The following is a 10,080-nucleotide window of genomic DNA, read 5'->3' on the forward strand; positions in this document are numbered from 1 at the left end:
TCTCTGGGCCTCCTGCACAGTAGGAGGAGACAACCAGCTTCCCCAGATTGCCCTCTGACCGCCACGAGGGTGTTGTGTTGCTCACGTGAGCACCTCTGTAAATGTTATAAAAATATTTTTCAAAATAAAGTGTGCAGGGGTGGTGCTAGTTGTAGTTTTGAAATGATTTGCTCGGTGAGATGGGCAGGCTCCCATCCCCCACCAGCCGCAGTGAGTGCCAGTCCAGCCTCTGCCTGCCCCTGGCCACACAGCCCTGACATCAGCCAGGCCCCTTCCCCCAGCTTCAGAGCAACCAATGAGCTTGACTGCTGTTCCCATGGTTATTTACAGTTTCGTTTCGTTGGCAACCCAGTACATTTCCCTGGAGCAGGCCAGCAACTCCCAGGCCCTGGCATCTGGTAGCAGGGCCATCCCTTTCTCTTAATGCCTGAGAAGAGTTCTCCTGTTGGGGACAAGGGAATCAGAATACATTCAGGAAATGCTTCTGGAGAATCTGCAGGCGCCTGCCTGGTGTGAGCCATGGAGATCGTGAAAGTCATTAAAGCATCCACCCGCCCTCACCGAACCCAGTGTTCCCTCTGAGAAGCCCATTGAGAGCCATGGAAGTCAACTAGAAAGTGGCCCTGGGGGAGAGAGACGGGTGGGACTTGGCAGTCCTGGTGCCTAGGCACTGGAGCTGAGGGCCCATCAGAGTTACCCTGAGGGATATCTGCCTTTACCTCAGTCCTAGTGGTGGGCCCACCCCTGGAATGAGGCATGACTTCCTGTAGGCAGTTTTCTTCAAGACGGTCAATCCCCCACTGTATCATGGTGTCGCTGTCCTCAGGACTGTTGCCAAGCTCCAGAACCATAAAGAATCTCAGCAGAGTAACATCTAGTGTGGATGTGCACACGTTTTTTTGTTTTGTTTTGTTTTGTTTGTTTTGTTGTTGTTTGGTTGGTTTTTAGGTATAGTGCTCTTAACTCCTAAAACATTAGGAACTGCTGCTTTTCTGATTTTGGGAAAGCCCGGCTTGTCCAGTGTTCAGTGAATTCAGAGGTATACACTGAAGGCAGTGCAGCGACTGGGTAGAGTTAGGTGGATGGATGGATGGATGGATGGATGGATGGATGGATGGATGGATGGATGGATGGATGGATGGTGGATGAACAGTTGAGATGGGTGTGTGGGTGGTGGGTGAATGAGTAGATGAATGGATACGTAGATAAATGGGCAGCCGAGGAAATGGGCAAGTGCCTTGATGGATTAATAGATTGGTGCATGGGTGGATGGATGGATGGATGGATGGATGGATGGATGGATGGATGGATGGGTATGGGTATGTAGGTGTATGTAGAGATGGATGATAGATTGACAAGTAAATGGATAGATGACGGGTGAGGGATAATAGACAGTGGTAGGATGGGAGACAGAAAAGGGCATAACCAATTGTCTGAACCCATCTGGGTCAGGAAAGGCATTTTGAGAAAGACTTGGCCTTTTGAATTTAGTCTTCAGGACAACATAGGCACTCACTGGGACACAGGAAAAAGCAGAGCACACAAAGGCACGGAGGCCGGGTGGGCACCAGGATGGTGTATGGACTTTGAGGTCAAGTTCACTGTTGCTAGCCAAAAGTGCACAGGAAAGGGGGTGAGGACTGACTGGCTTGCTTCTGAAAAGACCCCAGGAGGCATTCTGAGGCACTGCCATCTTGTCCTCAGGAGCAGGTGTCCCTCTCCCTCACTGTTCCCCGAGCAATGTCCACTAACAGGTCCTGAGGAGCATCCCAAACAAAAACTTTGCCACTTGCCCATCTGTGCCATCCCTGCTGTTAGCCTGCACCCTGGAAATGGTTGTGTCCAGCCCTGTGTCCAGATTAAAACAAACAAACAAAAACCGGGCCGAGAGGTTTGTCTACTGACCCAAGGTCACTCACTCTGGCCACTCTACAAGGAATCCTTCCTCCCAGAGTCCCAAGCCTTCTTCTTCCCAGCACTCACTGCTACTTTCTGGGAGGGATGCCAGGCAGTTTTGATTCCCTCCTGCCAATTAGGCCCCTCTGCCCTGGGGCAGCAGTAATGGCCCACCACAGGGGGCTGAGGTCTAGCAAGGCAGAGACCCCTGCTGCTATCTTTTGGCCCTGGGAGGAATCCCCCACTGCGCCTTGCCACCGTCCTGTTCCGGGCTGCCCCATGAATTAAACATGCCCCCGTGGTTAACTCAGTAATGCTTTTATTAATAGTTAATTACTCAACGTGCACTGGGGAAATGAGACTCACTCAGGCCTCGTAAATTAAGGCAGTGATCTCGCGCAGGAAACCAATGGGAGTTCATTACCGGAGCCCCTTCCCTCACTGTACCTCTGGGCTTGCCATTTAGCGGCACTAATGGAGACGTGCTGGGTGGCAGGGTGAAGGGACAGGACTCTGCAGGGGCGGTGGTGCTGTAGGATGGCATCTGGGTGTGGAGCAGGGCCCACGGAGAGGAGTGAGGTACAAGCTAGGAAACGTTTTTCTGCGCTGAAGCAGCTTGTTCCCTGCCCATGTGCCCTGTCATTACTAGGGAGGTGAAGCCTCCAGGGATTCCCAGACAGGACAAGGCTGCCAGGGCTGGACCAGGACCTCTTCCACTCAATCCAAGCCTGGACCTGTCCCTGCTGCTGCCAACACCCCCACCCCCCACACACACACTAATGTATGCATGCACGCACGCACGCATGCACAGTAAGGCTCCCCATCAAGGCTCTCCCCATCCCTGCCTGCCTTCCTCATTTCACAGGTGTCAAGACTTCCACTTCTGTGTTTTTGTTGTGCCTGAAGCCAATTTCCCATCCTGAGTCCGCTGCCCGACTGGATAAGGGTCTAGTCTAACCTGCCTTAGCTTTTCTAAATTTAACCCACTCTTGTGTGTTTTGTTTCCCAGGAGACAGAAGCCCCAGGAAAAGCCTGTCCTCCAGGAAAGACAGCCAGTGGGTACTCTGAACCTACTATGTGCCAGGGCCTGTCCTCAGGTTCTCGTGGTTATTGATTTCCAGCCAGGAAACCCCTACCCTTCTGTACCTCCTCTTCTGATCTGAAAGTGGAATCAATAAGACCTGTGTTGTGGGGTCGTCGAGATGGTGTGTTTTGGGAGTGCAAGCACACGCGTATGTATGTTGTTGTTTGTTTGAAGAGTCTCCTTGCTGACTGGAATTCATTCAGTAGACGAGACTGACTAGCCAGCGAACCCTATAGATCCTCCTTCCTCTCTGTCTCTCGTCCCCCCCCCCCCATACTCTCTTTACCTCCCACACTCCAGCTTGGATTACAAGCAAGCACCACACCTGATTTTTTTTTTTTTTTTGGTTTTTCGAGACAGGGTTTCTCTGTGGTTTTGGAACCTGTCCTGGAACTAGCTCTTGTAGACCAGGCTGGTCTCGAACTCACAGAGATCCACCTGCCTCTGCCTCCCGAGTGCTGGGATTAAAGGCGTGCGCCACCACTGCCCGGCTTTTTTTTTTTCTTAAGAGGAAAAAAAAGTAGCTGGGGCATTGAACTCAGGTCCCCATACTTACACCGAAAGTTCTTCACCAATTAAGCTATCCCCCCAGCCCTGTTTTAGTTTAGGGGTTTTGTTTGTCTGAGCCCAGGTCTTATTCTGTAGCCCAGGCTAGACTTGAACTCATAGCAATCCTCCTGTCTCAGCCTCAGGGCTAGAATTACAGGCCTGAGCCATCACATCAGGCTTTCAGTGGCCGTTATAATTACTGCCTTCCTCATCCACATCTGCCAGCTGAATATGTCCCCACATTATAGATATGCAAAATGATTTGTGTCTGTGTCCTTCAACTTGCCTGGGAACACAGAGTCCAGAATGAGTTACCAACATCACTACTTCCCTCTGATGGAGGCAAAGTGGGGAGCTGGTTCCCCTAGCAGGGCACATCAAAGCTCAGCAAAGCTCTGCCATGGGTCACAAAACCTCCCCGAGGCAGCATGGATGAGAGGCTGTGAGTCCACCATGTGTTTGGACTGGCCCAGCTCTGAGTCCTTTCTCAATCAGCAGTTGTGTCCATTGCTTCAGTTTTTTGTTTGTTTGTTGTTGGTTTTTTTTTTTTTTTTTTTTTTTGAGACAGGTTTTCTTAGTGTAGTGTTGGCTATCCTGGAACTTGCTCTGTAAACCAGGCTGGCCTCAAACTCACAGAGCTCGCTTTCCTCTGCCTCCCGAGTGCTGGGATTAAAGGCGTGCGCCATCATCGCCTGGCAATTGCTTCGTTTTTTACAGCTAGAAAACGGGCACACAGTGACACTTCCCTCCGTGGAAGGACAGCCATAGGATTTCTGGATATAGGGCCTGACATCTAGAAGATTTTTTTCAGAGCACGTCACTGGTTTCTCTGCATGAAGTGGGGCTCAATAAGGACTCCCTCCCTTTTTTATGGAGGCCTCAGTGGCCACACAGAGAATAGCCCTCCCTGAAAGTCTCAGCTTCTAGGGTTAAATGCTTCCCATTCAAGGTGGCCTATGAGGATTCTCCTAGACCAAGAAATGCTGAGGTGTGGAGACAGGTGGCTGCCCCACACCCACCCCAGTTCCCAGCCGCTTTGGCAGGTGGAGGTTAGTGTCTGGAAATGACCCCCAAACTGCTGGAGCTCCTGGCTCACAGGCACAGGTTGGAGCTTAAAGCCTCTCCAGTTTGGGATCTCTAGCCTCAGGAGTGCAGCTTGGGGTTCGTTTATAATATGTAACGTCAGATTTAAATGTCACTGCTGCAGGCAGCTGACCCGGGTTCCCACACAATGGGCCATGAGGGGTGCCTCCGCCGCCTCTTCATCTTCCTGGCGGTAGCTGACCAAAGGGAGGGAGATTTGGTTTCTTAAAAAACTAAACAGTTGTTGAGCACTCTGGCGTTGCCTGGGCAACAGCCGAGGGGGAGACAGAAGCATCTTATTGTTTAAAGTTATTCTTGCTCGATTTCAAAGGTCTGCTCTGAAAAGACCGTATTCTCCAAACAGCCCAGGCTCTCCTCTTCAGCATAGGCATGCCGGCAGCCCTAGCTGCCCTCAGCCCCATCGCCACTCCAGTCTGAGGCTGTGGAGGGGCCCTGCTTGAGCTGACATTAGGAACCCAAGGCTACTTCCCTGCTGTCTCCTGGGCACTCACTCTAGGCCAGCAGGGGCTCTCCTGTAAAGACACGGGTTGCATGCCGGGCTGTCCCAACCACTGACTGCTTTTCCAGTCACTTGGGGACCTGGATATTTGGTCACGATGACAGTGTCTTGGGGGATGGAAACATGCAAGGGCCTGTGCTTGGAGGGGAGACCCACATTGTACTTGAGAGGCACGGATCTTGATTTTCAACCCAGGGGCTAGATGAAAGTGACGATATTCGGCCGTCACTTGCGGACAGTAGCCCAGAGCAGTCACGGGGACCATTTAAGAAACAGTCAAGCAGCCTGGTATCCATGCTTTCTGCCCCTCCCACAACACTGTACTGGAATTGTTTGCTCTTCTCTCTTCCCCACGAGACTGTCAGCTCCCAGGCAGCAGGACCACATCTATTCATCTCTGTATGTTCTCATAAGCCCGAAATCCTTGCAGGCGCAAGGCAAATGCTGCAAACCCAAACAAGATGTACACTTATTTTCTTAATTAAAAGTATTTAGATAGCGAATACATACACATGATGCAGGACTCAAAAGGTTCAAGGGACCGAGTACTCGTGGCTCATAGCACCCACTTTTTCTGCATGGGGATAGTCATAGTTCCCTTCTCCAAGAAACGTTAGCCATAAAACACAAGCGAGTGTCAAATAAGACGTGTTACCCATATCTCAGGCCTCGGTGCTTAGCATAAGGTATAGCATACAGTGGTGGGGATGGGGGAAGAGTGGATGGATGGATAGCAGGGTGGTGGAGGTGTGAGAGGATAGATGGATGGGTATGTGGGTGGGTGGATGGATGGATGGATGGATGGATGGATGGATGGACGGACGGATACATGGGTGGGTGGATGGATGGACAGATGGATGGATGGACGGACGGACGGACGGACGGATGGATGGATGGATGGACGGATGGATGGATACATGGGTGGGTGGATGGATGGGTGAGAGGGTAGATTGATGGTGGTGTCTTACAGTTTCTATTGCTATGATAAAACACCATGACTAAAGACAACCTGGGGAGGAAAGGGTCTATTTGGTTTATACTTCCACATCTCAGTCCATCATCAAAGGAAGTCAAGACAGGAACTCAAGCACGACAGGAACCTGGAGGCAGAAACAGATGCAGAAGCCACAGAGGAATACTGCTTACTGGCTTGCTCTTCCTGGCTTGCTCAGCCTGCCTTCTTATAGTACCCAGGACTACCAGGCCAGGAGTGGTACCACCCACTATAATCCCACATCAATCAGCAACAGCAGCAGCAGCAACAGACATAATGACAAAAATGTACCATAGTCTTGCCTACAGGCTTGCCCACGGGCCAAGATGGTGGGAACGTTTTCTCAAGGGAGGTTCCCTTTTCCCAAATGACTCTATCTTGGGTCAGGCTGACATAAAACCAGACAGAACAGGTGGTTAGAAGGGTAGGCGGGTAGATGGATGGATGAGCCAATGAGTGAAGGGATAGGTGGGTGAGTGGATGAATGATTGGTAGGCATATGGTTACATAGATAGGTGAGTGGGTAGATGGGGAATGTATGGGCAGGTGGGTGGTAGACAGGTGGGTAGGTGTCCCGCGTGCCGAGTATTCGCTCGTCCACCTGCTCTCATCCTCTAACTGGTTACACACTGACCTTATACCACCAGCTCTCCTTTGTCATATGTGTGCAGACTCCCCAAGAAGAAGTCCTTGAGAGGATAAGTGACTCAGCATTGGGCTCACCAAGTCCCAGGGGCCTCTCATCATCCAGATGGCACTGTCCAGCAGAAGCAGGGTTTGTGATTGTGTCCAGTGGAGATTCTATCCCAATGTTAGTGACAAAACCCAATTAAAATGGCTCAGGCCCTTAAAGGGTTTTGTCCCCACCAAGGGGAGTCCAGATAGAGGCTGATCCTTTAAGATATCTAGGTCTATAGTGCCCTGGTTCCCTTCACTTTTCCTCATAATATACCAAAAAGACTCTTGGAGACAGAGGCCTTCAACATCCTGCCCATGTTCCAGGAAGAAAGAGGAAGAAGAGGGCAAAAGAATGAGTCAGCCTCCTATAAAAAGCCTGTTCCTGGAAGCCCCACCCGATGACTTCTAATTAGATCTCCATGGCAACCCTTAACTGCAAAGGAGGCTGGGAGATATGGCCTCTAAGCTGGCCATGTTACATTGCAGACGAGCTTGGGATGCAGTCCTCATCATCAGAAGGGGGAAATGGACCAAGGCAGGCAGCTGGCAGCCTCTGCCACGGGTGAAGAATGAGGAGCAAGCTGGCCGAGGACCGAGAGCCCAACCAATCGGCTGGGGACATGCATGAGCCAGGCCAAGAAGGACTTGGGGCTCCTTATACTGGTGCAAGCTCAGTCTCCAGTTCTCTCTGCAGGAATGCCCACCCCTGTCTGGTACAAGCCACCATCATGCTTCCCCAAATGCCTGACCTTGTTCCTGGTCTTCCTCTTCCTTTTCGGCTGTGCCCAACCTCTCCTCCATGTCATGCCAATATCCAAGGCAAGTCCTTCTCTCTTCATGTTTGTCTGTTTGTTTGAATGTGTGTAGTGCACTTGTGTGTGTGTGTTTGAATGTGTGTGTGGTGCATGTATGTGTGGGCATCCTCCTCGACCACTCTCCCCACCTGATTCTTTTGAGACAAGGTCTCTCCGAGCCTGGAACTCAGCTGGCAGCCTGCAAGCCCCAGCATTCCTTTTGGTTACAGGTGTGCATATAGCCACACCTGGCTTTTCATAGGAGTGCTAGGGATTTGAACTGGGGTCCTCACTCTTGTACAGCAAGTACTCTAACCCACTGAATCATCTCCCTCGCTCCCCAAAGTGGTCTTTCTAACCCACACATCTGATGGCACAGGCCTGCTCAGCAGCAGTCCTCCTCACTCAGAAAGTGAGACCATAGGCCATGCTTTCCTTGCTCTTCTGCCTTTTCTCCCATGCTAACTTTGCTCTAGTGCCCTGGGCTCTCAGATCCATCTTAGGCTAGGGTCCTTGGCCCTGGGGTTCCCCTTTCCCACTGTGAACTTGACTATGCAGTTCATTTTGGAGGCTACCTTTGAGTAGCTGATAGAATACCCCTCCCCCAGAGGGTGACCTGTCCTGGGTACTTCATCTCGACCTGGTCCTGCTTATCACCCTCCTGCAGAGGCATGGGTGATAACCCATTAAAGGCAGGGCTGTGTGAAGCTTATGACCCCCTAACTCAGAAGAATGTTTGAAAAACAAAGAAAAAAATACAGATTGGCAAAGGCAGCTGATTATATTGAAGTACAGTCTTCAAAATATTTGCAAAACAAATATGAGATACGGTCCCAGACCACCGTCTTACTGGCGCATCAGACACAAAGATCACGTAGCCTTTCCATTAACTGCCACGATTTTGAAGCGGTGATAAGTGTCAATGATCTTTCGAAATGTCTGCGACAACTACCACGTGACAGGGAATATCTGATTTCTACAGGTGACAGAGTCACGGGTACTGTAATAATGCATCCTGCATCCCCATCCTGCATAACTGAAAAGAGATGTTGTGTTTCAGGGGGAGACTGGGGAAATAAAACGGGCTGTTTTCCTGTCGTCCCTCGCCCCTCACCGATCGCTGGAAGCCTATCTGGAGAGTCTCACTTTCTTTTCCTTTTTTTTTTTTTTAACCTTCCCATCCCTGCAAGAACTTGGCTTGCTCACTGCCAGCTCCTCCCAGGACAGCAGAGCGGCAGAGACCTTGTCTATCCTGTCCTCTGCTGTGTCTGGAACACTGCCAGGCATACAGGTGGTCAGCAGAGGATTTTAGTACAAATGAGCAATCAAGAGGCCATGCTGGGGAGATGGGCCCACACAGAGGCCTTCAGGGCTGTGCTCAGAAGCATACCTGAGACCAGAGGGAACAGACTCGCTCTAGGAGGGTAGGCCAGCCTGAGGGATGTCCATGTCCCCACAAAACTAGGCTGGCAGGCGGGATGACTAGAGGTGAGCAGGCCGCACGACCGATCCGGGCATCAATTGTGAGTGTCAGCAACTACTTTGCTCCCGGCTGCCCTCTGTCCTCGTGGCCTCCCTGGACCTTGGAGAGGTTTGGTCCAGACTGCTGTCATGAGCTTCCAGCGTCTCCCGGGTGGTAATGGTGTGCCAGGGACAAGGGGAAGCAGAGGGCAGAGGCTAACAGCGTGTCTTGGGGCTGTCCCAGTGGCAGCTGTGGAGATGAGGCCAGTGTGTGGAGTCAGGGAGACAAGGATGAACCAGTTCAGTCATCCCAGACTGGGGCAGGGTGTTCAGGGCCCCGATCTCACAGCTACCTAGGAGTCAAGGAGAGAGCCGCCTTCTGGAACCTCAGGTGACACCCACCCTGCCACCTGTTTGTTGTTATTTAGTTTTGAGAAAGAGTCTCACGTAGCCCAGGATAGCCTTGAAATATAGGCTGAAGATGACCTTGGATTTCTGATCCTCTGTCTCCTCTGCGGCTGGGATTACAGGTGTGTGCCACTAAACTCTGTTTCTGGGAAATAAACCCAGGGCTCCATGCCTGCTGGGCAAGGATTCTGCCAACCGAGCTATGTCCCCAACCCCACTACCACCTGCTCCTTCACTGCATGTGTCTAACAGGTTACATTCTAGTCCTACAGCTCTGTCTCGGTACCTGGGGTGAGGGGATTCCTTCTGCATGGCAGGCAGGTTTGAGAGGGAAGCTCTACAGGCCAATGTCAGGGACACGAGAGACACTCAGCCACCCTTGCTGTGCCTTTGTCACCGCTAACAGGGACGACGACTTGATGACACAGCCCATAGTCCTGCCATTTCCCTCATGAGCCACCTCATCGGCCTGCCCAGAAGGGGAGGGAGGGTGGAGAATCTAGGGTTAGCATGAGGCCAGTAGGTCAGGGTGGAGTGAAGAACTCTGTTCTGATCCCCGCTCCGCTGTTAACGCCTGTGTGTCTCTGGGAGAGCCACAGCACCTCTATGAGCC

The sequence above is a fragment of the Chionomys nivalis genome, chromosome 9 (assembly GCF_950005125.1).
Source record: "Chionomys nivalis chromosome 9, mChiNiv1.1, whole genome shotgun sequence".
NCBI lineage: Eukaryota > Metazoa > Chordata > Mammalia > Rodentia > Cricetidae > Chionomys > Chionomys nivalis.